At 37.6% G+C, this 12,757-nt stretch overlaps 1 non-coding gene across 1 annotated transcript; it reads left to right on the top strand.

Annotated features, from left to right (window-relative positions):
- The first annotated feature begins 327 nt into the window (after positions 1-327).
- Positions 328-434, top strand: LOC123637555. The gene has a single exon (XR_006734924.1). It is a non-coding gene; the product is annotated as a U6 spliceosomal RNA (small nuclear RNA).
- Positions 435-12,757: the final 12,323 nt, after the last annotated feature.

The following is a 12,757-nucleotide window of genomic DNA, read 5'->3' as shown; positions in this document are numbered from 1 at the left end:
TTTCAAAAAGCTGGTACCAGTAACATAGGGCAGGTACTGTGTTCATTGTAGGAAATTGAAATGCAGAGATGCTTAAAAATGCAAAGCTTTATCTATGCACTAATTTATTTAGTAAATACATATTCCCTGAATACTTGCTGTCTCATGCATGGTGTTTGGAGAGAAAATAAAGACAAGTTAAAGTAAGGCCTTTATCTTAAAGGAAATTTCATTTCAACATTGGAAGAAAACAGAATGCTGAGTAGTTATTATATTAGACAGAATGTTATTATTTCTGCAGTAAAATGCTCTCAAAAAGCATAATAGTAGTTTAAAATAGAGAGAATGGTGCTTGATTTGGCAGCACATTTACTAAAATAAGAATGATACAGAGAAGATTAACAAAGCCCCTGCATAAGGATGACAAGCAAATTTGTGAAGCATTCCATATTTTTCCGGCAATATGAAAAAATAGGCCCTTTAGACATGCCCAAAGGTTCACACTCACACTCCCACAATGGACTCTAACAAAAAGGAAATTTTTGAAATGTCAGGCATGGAATTCAAAATATGGATCACAAGCAAGCTCAGTGGGATAAATGAGAATATTAAAAACCAATACAAGGAAACAAAAATAATAATAATTCAGGACATGAATGAAAAATTCACTAAAGAGAAAATTCTGTAACTTCTGGAAATTAAAGATTAATTTAGGGAAGTAAGAAATATAGGGGAAAGTTTTAACAATAGACTAGACCAAGCAGAAGAAAGAATTTCAGAGTTCAAAGACAAGGCTTTTGAATTAACCTAGTCAAAAATGAAGAAAAAAGAATCAAGAAGAATGAACAACGGCTTTAAGAATTATGGGATTATGTAAGACAACCAAACAAAAGAATTATAGGTATCCCTGAGGGAGAAAAAGCAAAGCAAAAAAAAAAAAAAATCTGCTTAAAGAAATAATGGAGGAAAACTTCCCTGGTCTTGCTAGAGATATAGACATCCAGATACAAGAAGGTCTTTGAACTCATGGGAGATTCATGCAAACAGAACATCTCCAAGACACATAGTCGTCAGACTGGCCAAAGTCAAAGTGACGCAGAAAAATCCTACAAGCTGTGAGACAAAAGCATCAAGTAACTTAAAAATGAAAACCCATCAGACTAAGGGAAGACTTCTTAGAGGAAACCTTATAAGCCAGAAGGGAATGGGGTCCTATCTTTAGTATTCTTAAACAGAACAACTGTCAGCCAAGAATTTTGTATACTGCAAAACTAAGCTACATAAATGAAGAAAAAATAAAGTCTTTTCCAGACAAGCAAACACTAAGCGAAATTGTCACCACTAGACCTGCCCTATAAGAAATCCTTAAAAATCCTGTATACATCAAACAGAGCAATTGAAACCACTTTATAAATAACTGAAGGTAAAAACTCACAGCTCTTACAAAAAAACAGTAACAAAAGGGAGAAAACAAAGCAACGAGATAGCAATCATCAGGATGACTGGTACAGTATCTCACATTGCATGTAAACAGTCCAAATATCCCATTTAAAAGACATAGCCAGAGCAGTCAGGCAAGAGAAAGAAATAAAGAGCTTTCAAATCAGGAAAAAGGAGGTCAAACTATCCCTGTTTTCCAACAATATGATCTTATTTCTAGAAAACCCTAAAGATACCTCCAAAGGACTCCCAGAATTGATAAATAAATTCAGTAAAGTCTTGAGTTACAAAATTAACATACACAAATCAATAGCATTTTTATACACTAATAACAGTCAAGCTGAGACTCAAACCAAGAACTCAATAGCATTTATAATAGCTGCAAAGAAATTAAAATATATAGGAGTATACTTAACTAAGGAGGGGAAAGATATCTGCAAGGAGAATCACAAAACACTGATGAAAGAAATCATGGATGACAGAAACAAATGGAAAAACATCCCATGCTCATGGATTGGAAGAATCAATATTGTTAAAATGTCCATACTTCCCAAAGTGATTTACAGATTCAATGCAATCCCCTTCAAAATATCAATATCATATTTTAGAGAAGTAGAAAAACTAATCCTAAATTTCATATGGAATCATAAAAGAGACCAAATAGCCAAAGCAATCCTAAGCAAAAAGAATAAATCTGGAGGCATCATATTACCTGACTTCAAATTATACTACAAAGCTATAATAACCCAAACAGCATGTTACTAATATACAAGTGGACACATAAATCAACAGAACAGAATAGAGAACCTAGAAATGAAACCATAAAGCTACAACCAATGATTTTTGACAAAACAGACAGAAACAGTGTGGAAAGGATGCCCTATTCAATAAATGGTGGTGGAAAAATTGAATAGCCACATGCAGAAGAATGAAACTGCTCCTTTTGTATATGCTCTCTTACCATATACAAAAATTAACTCAAGATGGATTAAAGATTTAAATGTATGACCTGAAACCATAAAAAATTCTAGAAGAAAACCTAAGAAAAACTCTTAGGGACATTGGCCTAGGCAAAGAAATTATGACTAAGACCACAAAAGCAAATAGAGCAATAATAAAAATAAATAAATGGGACTTAATGAAACTAAAAAGTTTCTGCATATCAAAGGAAATACTCAACAGAGTAAATAGAAAACCTACAAAATGGGAGAAAATATTCACAACTATACATCTGACAAAGGACTGATATCCAGAATCTACAAAGAACTCAAACAAATAAGTAAGAATAAAAAAACAGATAATACCATTGAAATGTTAGCAAAAGATATGAACAAATATTTTCAAAAGAAGGTAGCCTAATGGCCAAAAAACATATGAAAAAGTGCTCGACATCACAAATCATCAGGGAAATACAAATTAAAACCACAATGATATATCACCTTACTCCTGTCAGAATGACAATTATTAAAAAGTGAAAAAAAAAATAGTGCAACCTCCATGGAAAACATTAAGGAGATTCTTCAAAAAACTAAAAGTAAACCTACCATTCGAACCAGCAATTCTACTGGTATCTACCCAAAGGAAAAGAAGTCATTATATCAAAAAGACACCTGCACCTGAATGTTTATTGTAGCACAATTCACAATTGCAAAGATATGGAATCAACCTAAGTACCCATCAACTGATGAGTAGATAAGGAAAATGTGGCATCTGTGTGTGTGTACACCATGGAGTACTACTCAGCCACAAAAAGGAATGAAATAACGTCTTTTGCAGCACCTTGAATGGAACTGGAGGCCATTACCCTAAGTGAAGTGTCTCAGGAATGGAAAAGCAAATACCACGCATTCTCACTTATAAGTGGGAGTTTAACAAGGGATACATTTGGTCATAAAGTGGTGTAATGGACATTGGAAACTTAGAAGTGGGGAGGTTGGGAAGGGGTGAGGGATAAAAATCTACCTATCTGGTACAATGTACACTATTCTGCTGGCAGGTACACCAAAAGCCCCTGCCTTCAGCATTATATAATTCATCTCTGTAACAAAAAACACTTGTACCCCCTAAATCTATTGAAATAAAAAGTAATAATAATAAAGTAAAATGGAGAGAATGGTCATAAAATGATGAGAAAGTGATATTTGAGTAGATGTCCAAAAAGAGTCAGGGTTTTGATAAATAGGAATGTGGAAGACAGACTAATAACCGGAGAAAAATCAAGGCATGAGTAAAGATCTATGGATGGAATTACCATCACCAGAGAATAGTAACCAACACAATTGCCTGAAATGTAAGGATAGCAAGGGGAAATAATCATGAGAAGGCAGGTGCAGAGCATATCTCCAAGGGCCTTGAAAATCTGAGAAGTTCAGCATTGACGTTGAAGGCAATTGAGGACCATAGAATGTTTTTGAGAAAGTTTTTAAAGTTAACTATATTTAAGAAGTATCTATATAAAATATAGGGCCAGGGCTGGGAAAATAGAAATATCTCCAGAAATATTTTTAGATGAATGACTCATCCAAGAAATAATGGTGTAAGTGTATTATTTAGAATTAGGGACAAAATTACCTGAAGGATGAAAAATAGAAATAATTAATAATTACTATCTCCCAGTTCTAAGAAATAGAACTGGAGAGGGCTATTGTTTTCATTCTAAGTAGTTTCATGTAATTGTATTTTCATGCTCATGTGTTACTCTGGTTTAAAACAAAAACTGAAGGAGATGATTTTGATCACTGTACTGTGGTTGTGTAAGAGAATTATTTGCTTTTTAAGAAATACATTGAAGTATTTAAGCATAAAAACACATATATCTTCAACTTACTCTTTAATGTTTCAGAAAAATACAGACTATGTTTGAATGTGAAGATAGAAGCGAGAACACAAATGTCATAAAATGTTAATATTTGGGGAATCTGGGTGAGGACTATTAGTTCTTTGTACTATTTTTGTAACTTTTCTATAAGCATGAAATTATATTAAAATAAATAATAAAAATGAAAAATAAATCATTATTAAAATATGTTAATAAAGCACAATGATATTTTAATTTCTTGTTATAATAATATAGTTTAGGAAAATATCTAGCACCTTTACATAGCCTTCTGTCTTTAAATATAATTCAAAAGTATTAAAACTTACATAATAACCTTTACTTAAGCATAGAGGAAGAGTTCTGAATATCTCTGTATATTTACAGATTCTGGTGTAGATAGATATGAAGTACATGTAATATATAGCGTATCTATGTTTACATACTGTATATGTGCAAAATATGCAAAATGTTTCTAAGTTATATCCACCTTAATTTAAACTCAGCAATTACCTTGAGAAAAGTAGAATATCTTAAGGTCATTTTCATTACTGCATTATTTCATTTTTCTCTGCAGAATGTAACAGAACACACAAAATAACCAATAGAAACTCTACAGGGCATGAGCAAAAAGCAAATAAACTGTTGTAGAAAGGCCATGTAAGTCAAAATATTTGAAATTGAATATTTACTCCCCAAGTGATTTGAAAGCAGCTGTGTGACTTGTGAGGATCAAAGATTACACTTGCTTTTCTGAAAAAAAAAGTAATTAAAAGAGTGGGAGGTGAGGGAATGTGTGAACCATATTATAAGAGACAAGATAGACACTGTGAAAACTACCGGAGGAAGACGCAGGAAGAATGCAAAACACATCGGTAGTTTCATGATGGTGCTCTCAGTAAAACCTGGGAAGTGAAGAAGAGCTAGCTTGGGAAAAGAGATGATTAATTTAGTCTGGGATATGCAGAGCTTATGATATCAGTGGAACATCCATGTAGAGACATAAAATAGTCAAGAGAGATTTGGGCTGAGCACTGTGGCTCACACCTGTAATCCTAGCACTTTGGTTGGCTGAGGTGGGAGAATCACTTGAGGCCAGGAGTTCAAGACCAAGCTGGGCAACATAATGAGACTCCATCTCTACACAAAATTTAAAAATTAGCCGGGTATGGTGGTGTGTGCCTTGGATGTGGTGGCGCATGCCTGTAGTCCTAGCTACGCGGGAGCCATGGCCAAGGGGATGGCTTGAGCCCGGGAATTCAAAGACAACCAGAGAGAACTGGGACTGGAGATAGAAATTTTAGAACCACTCACAATCAATACACTATAACTGTTGTGGTAAAAGTACAGATGATTGATGAGGAAGAGGCCAGACAGAACAAAGGGAGCTGAAAACAAAAGCTCTAGTAACTGCCTACCTGAGGGGAGAGGAGGAGGAAGAAAGGAGCCATAGGAGGTAGGGAGAAATTGAGGAAGCCGCCATTTCCTTCTTACAGGCCTGAGGGGGAGGAAGTGGCCAAGATGGAAGGGAGGCACCGCCAAGCAGTGCACGACACTGCAAAGGGACGGACCCCAAGAAGAGAGTAAGGACTATAAAGACATGGTCAAATTTTTTTTTTATTTCAGCATATTCCAAAGGTACAAATGTTTAGGTTACATATATTGCCTTTGCCCCACCTGAATCAGAGCTTCAAGCGTGTCATGGTTAACTTTTGAGTAAAGACTGCAGAGAGAGGCAGCCAGATGTCAAGCTGTCAAGGCATGAATGAGGCTGAGGAAATGAAGGTGGTGAAAACTGTTAAGAATAATTACACGGAAGGGGAAGGGGCACCTCACGCAGTCCTTGAGGACAGAGCATCTCAGTGTGCTTGGTGGAGAACTGGGATTAGAAGCTGGGTTTCTAAAACCTCCTTCTCTGCTTCATTCTGCTCTTAGTCCACCCGAGGCGTGGGTCTAATTTATAACAGCGTTTAGGACAGAATCCCGGTGCCTGCTGATCTGCAGGGCCGTGGGGGCCCTGTGCAGGCAGTGTCCTCTCTCCACGCCTCCTCTGCAAACGGCTTCGAGGCCTTTCGAAGGCGAATCAGGGGCACAACTCTATATGCAGATCACTGCTGCTTAGACATCAGAAATTAATGAAATCCCAAGAAAACATTTCAAGCATTTCTCAATTTATTTCTCCAAATGGAAACAATGACTAACTTAATATGTATAAATATTTTCACCAAACCTGTTTGTCTTGACCATTTAATTTGAGGCCTAATGCATTTTTGTTTGGTTTTCCCTCTAAAAGCTGTTAGACCTTTGTCTGAGCATGTTTAGATTTATTATTAACATTTTTCTCATTATGTAAAGCAACAAACTAAAATATATTCAGTGAAGGACATAAAAAGAATGTTGACATTGTATTGAATGTTAGGCACTCTTTTTTGAAAAAAAACCATTTCCAAATAACTAGAGTTTTCTGATTAGTTTTTATAGTAAGACATACGAGACTATGACAAATGACTTTGAGTCTTTGGGGCATAAGAGTTGGCGAAAACAATGAAATTCTAGACTCATGCCCAATCTGTACAGAATGTAATCTCCTAGTATTGTAAAATATTTCAGCAGTGTCATCATTAAAGTCCAAGCAGGACAACCTTTTTAAACTATACCAAACAGATTTAAGCTAAATCAATGTTGCTCTTTAAAAACTATGTAATTTAAATCCTGCCCTCCAGTGTTACTCGCTTAGTTTAAGGGAAAAAAAGAAAGACGGGCAGGGATTACAAAGAATGTAACTGCTAATCTACAGGAGAAAAATTCTTGTCACACACTTCAGGCTTTGCTGTTTTTCTCCTCAAGCCAAACTTCGCTCCATGTTCTCTCTCCTGATTTTCCTCTCACCATCTAACCCAGCAGGAAACAGAGACAAAAAAAACCATGCCTTCCAAATATCCTGCTTTTCCACCTCAGTTGTAGTCCTAAGGAAATAATATCAGACCACAGCTATATCATTTCTAGCTGAGAGATATTTCATTTTTATTCAAATCATTTAAGCTCCATAAAACATATGAAGCTATATTTTCAAACTTCAAAGCCAAATATATTTTTTCTCGGCATCATTTAAGATTCGACAACTTACTCCTAAATGGTTTGCTATCCAAATATACTCTTTGTTATGAAGTCTCTATCCATTTGGGTGGGTTTTTTTTTTTTTAAATCTTTCTGCACTACATCATCTTAAACTCATTCTTTAAAGCATGGAATTATTACTTTTTTGTTGCTGACAAGATAGGAAATAATTCTTTGAGACACATTATATTCAAGAACCCATATATTTGTTCCAATGCCCAGGAGTGAGATGCTTTTGAGAAATAGCATACTTAGTCATAGTGCATTCCAGAAGTAATATGGGAAACAGCATTTGGAGCACAGTTATACAGCTGCTTCTGTCTCTTAGTCATGCTCATGCTCACAGTTTGAAACTGTCCTTACAGGATTCCTGCCTCTAATTGTGCCTCACCCACCATCTTTGACCAAACAAATGCTCTCAATTTGTTACCTGGTATGTACTTCTGCAACTATATTTACTATACATTGAAATTATTCTGAGATTCTGTTTAATTTATCCTTATTGCCCCAGGGCCAAGTATAGTATCTGGACTTTAGTGAGCACTTAGCAAATTCTTGTGGGAAAAGAAAAGAAATAAAAGAGCTAGTAATAGAAATGTCACTCTTCTAAAAATTCTAGGTTTGTTTAAGCTAAAACAATAGAAGTGAGAGTATGATAATCTTGGGGACAACAATCCTCGATATTCTCCAATAGCTACAATACAGAATGCAGTACAGTGGGCCTCCTTGAATCCACATTCCGTGATTGTAAGTTGTATAGTCAGCGCTACCACCTGGGACCACTTCTCGTGGAGAATTTAAGACACAGAGTTGTGTAATGGCAGGACTGAGGGCAGCTATCAGCCTTAAGTAGCTTGGAAAGATCTGGGCTGTGGAGGTGAGAAGTTGAACTCTGCCCAAGAGTTCAACCGATAGTGGTATCACCTCAAACATTACATTCTCCCCACTGGGTTTGACATATAAAATCAGATAGACCACATCAAAGAAGGTGTTTCTCTCTTTAAAATTCTTGATGTGATCCTTTCTTACAAGGCTTATTTTAAATCTCACATTTGAAATCAGGTTTGTCATTTGCTACCCTTACTTAACTCAAAGCAGCACATTTTCCTCTAAAGCCTCTTTCCTCAAGTTCTCTTAAACTAGTAACAGCCTCCTTCTCTGGTGTTTTTAGTATTTAACAGATTTTAGCCTCATTTTTCTATTATATTTAATTTATATCCTTTTTCTGATCGAGTTATCAGGTTAAATCTGTCTTGAATCAGCATATACTAAGCAGCTATATGCTCCAGAATCTGTAATGCACCTGCATCTTCACAGAGCGCCCACAGAATTGCACAGATGTGTTATTCCTTCTGCCTCCCTCCATCCTTCAACTCTTGCTCATCATTCAGCCTCAGTTCAGATGTTACCGCTTCTGGGACGCTTCCCTTATGGCCCTAAGATGAGACTAAGCTCGCTTAGTATGTGTTTCCGAGGGTCACTCTATCCGCGAGTGTCAGAGAACCTGTAGCACCACACTGAATTAAATTGAACCACGCGAAAATCTGTTTCCTAGGTCAAAACCTAAGCAAATTGAGGGAGTACGCCTTGTTTACTGCTGTATCCTCAAACCTAATGCAGTAGCTGACACAGATGTGACTGTCGATTAAGAAGATGGAGAACAGAGAAGTGTGGGCTTCCTAATGATAAGTTTAGGAAGAGTTACAGCTGCTTTAACTGCTGAGAGAGTTTAAAATAAATGGCCAGAGGCCAGTCTTGAAGCAGGTCTCCAGTTGCCGGCCAAAGGACTCTGCCATCATTCCATTAGTCATCTTTATCAAGGCCTTGGGTGAACACATGGGGGCCAGAAGATCACACCTCCAGTGACATAAAGCTGGAGAGTACTGTGACTATATTGGATATTGGAGATAAAATATATAAAAACATCTTAACCAACAGGATAAAAGATGTTACAAAACTGGTAAGAAGGAATTTAGGGGGGATACGTGCACTCCCAGTTTGCTGTTATAAAGAGGGGAAAAAGTGCCTCCCAGGGCAGTAGTAGTTATTCAGATTGAGATTGGTTATGAGTTACTTTTTACTGTTGATATAGATACCAAAGAAAACAATAAGAAAGAAAGAAAGAAAGAAAGAAAGAAAGAAAGAAAGAAAGAAAGAAAGAAAGAAAGAAAGAAGGAAAGAAAGGAAAGAAAGGAAAGAAAGGAAGGAAGGAAGGAAGGAAGGAAGGAAGGAAGGAAGGAAGGAAGGAAGGAAGGAAGGAAGGAAGGAAGAGAGGGAAGAAGAAAGAAAGAAAGAAAGGAAGGAAGGAAGGAAGGAAGGAAGGAAGGAAGGAAGGAAGGAAGGAAGGAAGGAAGGAAGGAAGGAAGGAAGGGTTGGGAAGAGTGGAGAGTCCACTGTTGGAAAGGGAAGGGAGGCACCAGCAGAGGGAACCTGAGTAGGTTTTCAAGCCAGTCACCTGCTGGCCAGGTCAATGAGGCCAGGGCGTGAGCAGTTACATAGGTCACAAGGGTGACTCTGGTTCAATACTTCTGCCTGGGATCGTTACTTGTGGTCACTACTCTGCAACGTGATTCCTGGGAGGGCTGTGGTATTTGAGGACTGAGAACAATATAGATAAATGTAGACACTTCCATTTAGGGTTAAAAAATGAATTGCGTAAGTAAGTGCCAGAAGGGGTAACTTGGACTGACAGAAGATTTTTCAAGTTATTTTTATTTTAAATTATGAAATATTTCAGATATCAAGTAACCACAAACACAACCTGAGCCAACAGGATTCTGAGGCTGAAGAAACCTAACATTGTGGAGGTCTTAGGCAGGGAGGGGAGACAGGCAGCACCCACTCGAGGGAAGCCGTGGCTTCCTGAGCTCTGCCTGCATCAGACACTTGTGAGCACTGGGCTCCCTTCCAGAGGGGCCTTGACACGGGCGCAGTGAGGCATGTTCTAAGGATGGTGGTCAGAAGAGGACATCAGCGTCTGCCACATTAAAGATGCTTGAAGGGGCCTGGGCTGTTCGACCTGAAGGAGATGAGGCTCGGGGGAGCTGTGGCAGCCGTCTCACAGTGATTGAAGGGCTGTCGTGGACACAAATGGAACCGACTTGTTCTTGTGACTCCAAAGGGCTGTCAAGAGCAACGAGTAAAGTTACAAAGAGAAAGTAAATTTTAGCTCGCAGTAGAGAACTTTCTAACATGAATGCTGCCCAGCAATAAGTGGGGTGGGGGGGCTAAAGGAAGTAAATACCTTGCCCCTGGAGGGCTCGTTCAGATGTCAGATGCCACTTCTTGGGAGGCCCGATCAGCAGATTCCTGTGTCCAGGGAGAAGTTTGGGAGACACAACCTTAGAGTCCCTCACAACCCTGAAGGTTCTTTGGTTCCAGCTACGGTGTAGAGCTGAGTGATCTATCTCAGATGACCTGCTCCTCCTTAGGCTCCATTTTACAGATGAGAAAACTAAGATGCTTGGACATTAACTGAAAGGTTGCAGAGCATGTTAGTTGTGGAGGGGAGACAGACACCAGGTTGTCTCAGGCCCTTCCAGTCTCATTCCTTCTCTACCTTGGTGCTTCTTAAAGTGATTCTGGCCAATGGCCCAGCTTATTTTTTTAACTGGTAGAGCCACTTTGAAAATAACCCTGTATAGGTAAAAATTCATGTCCCAGATAAATGATTAAGAAAATAAATTTCTACTAGAAAATAATAGTTAGAAATGACTCTTTTGTTGCAACAGCCCTCAGGCTATCCTTGTTCACATTCCTTTAATCTTCAACCAGTATCTACATGCCATGCCCTAAGCTAGTCCTGGAAATATAAAAATGAATAAGACACTGCTCTCTTCCAAGTTGCTCATAGTCCCAGGGTGGAAGAGATGGACAAGGAAAACCCACTACTATGCAATGAATGAATGTTCAGCGGAAACATAAGCTTTATGCAATGCTATGGAAGATAAGAGAAGGAAACTTCTAATCTGCGCAGGAAAATTAGAGAAGTCTCCACAGAGGAGGTGACATTTGATCTGGAACTTGAGGTATATAGAAAATAGGACAGAGGAAACAGCATGTGCAATGACAGTCACAAAACCATGTTTGGGACCTATGGAGCTCACTGAGTCTGAAATGTCAAGTGTTTGAACAGGAAATGGTGGAGAATGAGACCCCAACTGAGAACCATGCTTGGGAATTTGGAATTGGTCTACATTTATCTATATTGTTCTCAGTCCTTAAATACCACAGCCCTCCCAGGAATCACTTTGCAGAGTAGTGACCACAAGTAATGACCACATAAGCAAATGCCTGGTTCCATTCATATTTTTAGAGGATCACTTTGGCAGCTGGATGAAAGACAGATATTGTCTTAACTATACTGGAAGAGCTCATACATCGGAGGAACTAATGCAGTCCAATGTCAGTTTCTTTACTGGTTTATTGAGTGTCTTTCTTGTGACATTCATATTGTCTGGAAATATTTTAAAGAGAGAAAAGCAGAAACATGAGAAATTTCTAGTCCTGTCCTTTCTACTTATTTCAGGGGACAGCAAACTTTTTAGAGTAGGGAAAATATAATTACACTGCATACATCTAACATAGTTCTAGGCCATGTGAGGCTTCAATAAATGTCTAATAAACTGGCATTGGAGAAAAAGTATTATTTTTGAAAATAAAAGATGAGGAACAACAGCAGAGTACATCAGTTACATTATAACTTTAAAACAATTTGGAAAAATGATCACTTTTTTGTTCTTTTTAAATTTCTAATTGACTATATATATATGTATTTGTGGGGTACAATGTTACATTTTAATATATGCATACCTTATAGAATGCTTAAATCAAACTGACATATCCACTATCTCACATACTTATCATTTTTGTGTACATGGCATGAACATTTGAAATCTAATCCCTTAGTGATTTTTAAATAAACATTACATCATTATTATTTATAGTTACCTTGCTGTGCAATAGATCTCAAAAACGTATTCCTCCTGTCTAAATGAAACTTTGTACCCATTGACCAAATTCTCCCCATTCCCACCTCCCACTCAGTCTCTGGTAACCAGCATGCTACTCTTTACTGTTATGATTTTAGATTCCACATATAAGTGAGATTGTGCAGCATTTGTCTTTCTGTATCTGGCTTATTTCACTTAGCGTAATGTCCTCCATCGCTATTTTGTTTCAATTACCACTTCTAAGTTATCATTTACCAATTGATCTGCCTAGTTAGATGGAGTACACTTTTTGCTATCTAAACTTTTTACCATTCTTTTGGTAAAGTGCACCAGAATTTTGCTTACTTCCAGCCAATGTAGTGTGGTTGGAGTTCAACCCACTCCCAGCTCTAGAGCCTTATTGGCCAGAGCTAGCCAGCATACTGCATTCCCCTGTCCATGGCAATTCATGCAG

This window comes from Lemur catta, chromosome 4 (genome assembly GCF_020740605.2).
Source record: "Lemur catta isolate mLemCat1 chromosome 4, mLemCat1.pri, whole genome shotgun sequence".
In the NCBI taxonomy this organism is placed as follows: Eukaryota; Metazoa; Chordata; class Mammalia; order Primates; family Lemuridae; genus Lemur; species Lemur catta.
This window is presented reverse-complemented; position numbering and strand designations above follow the sequence as displayed.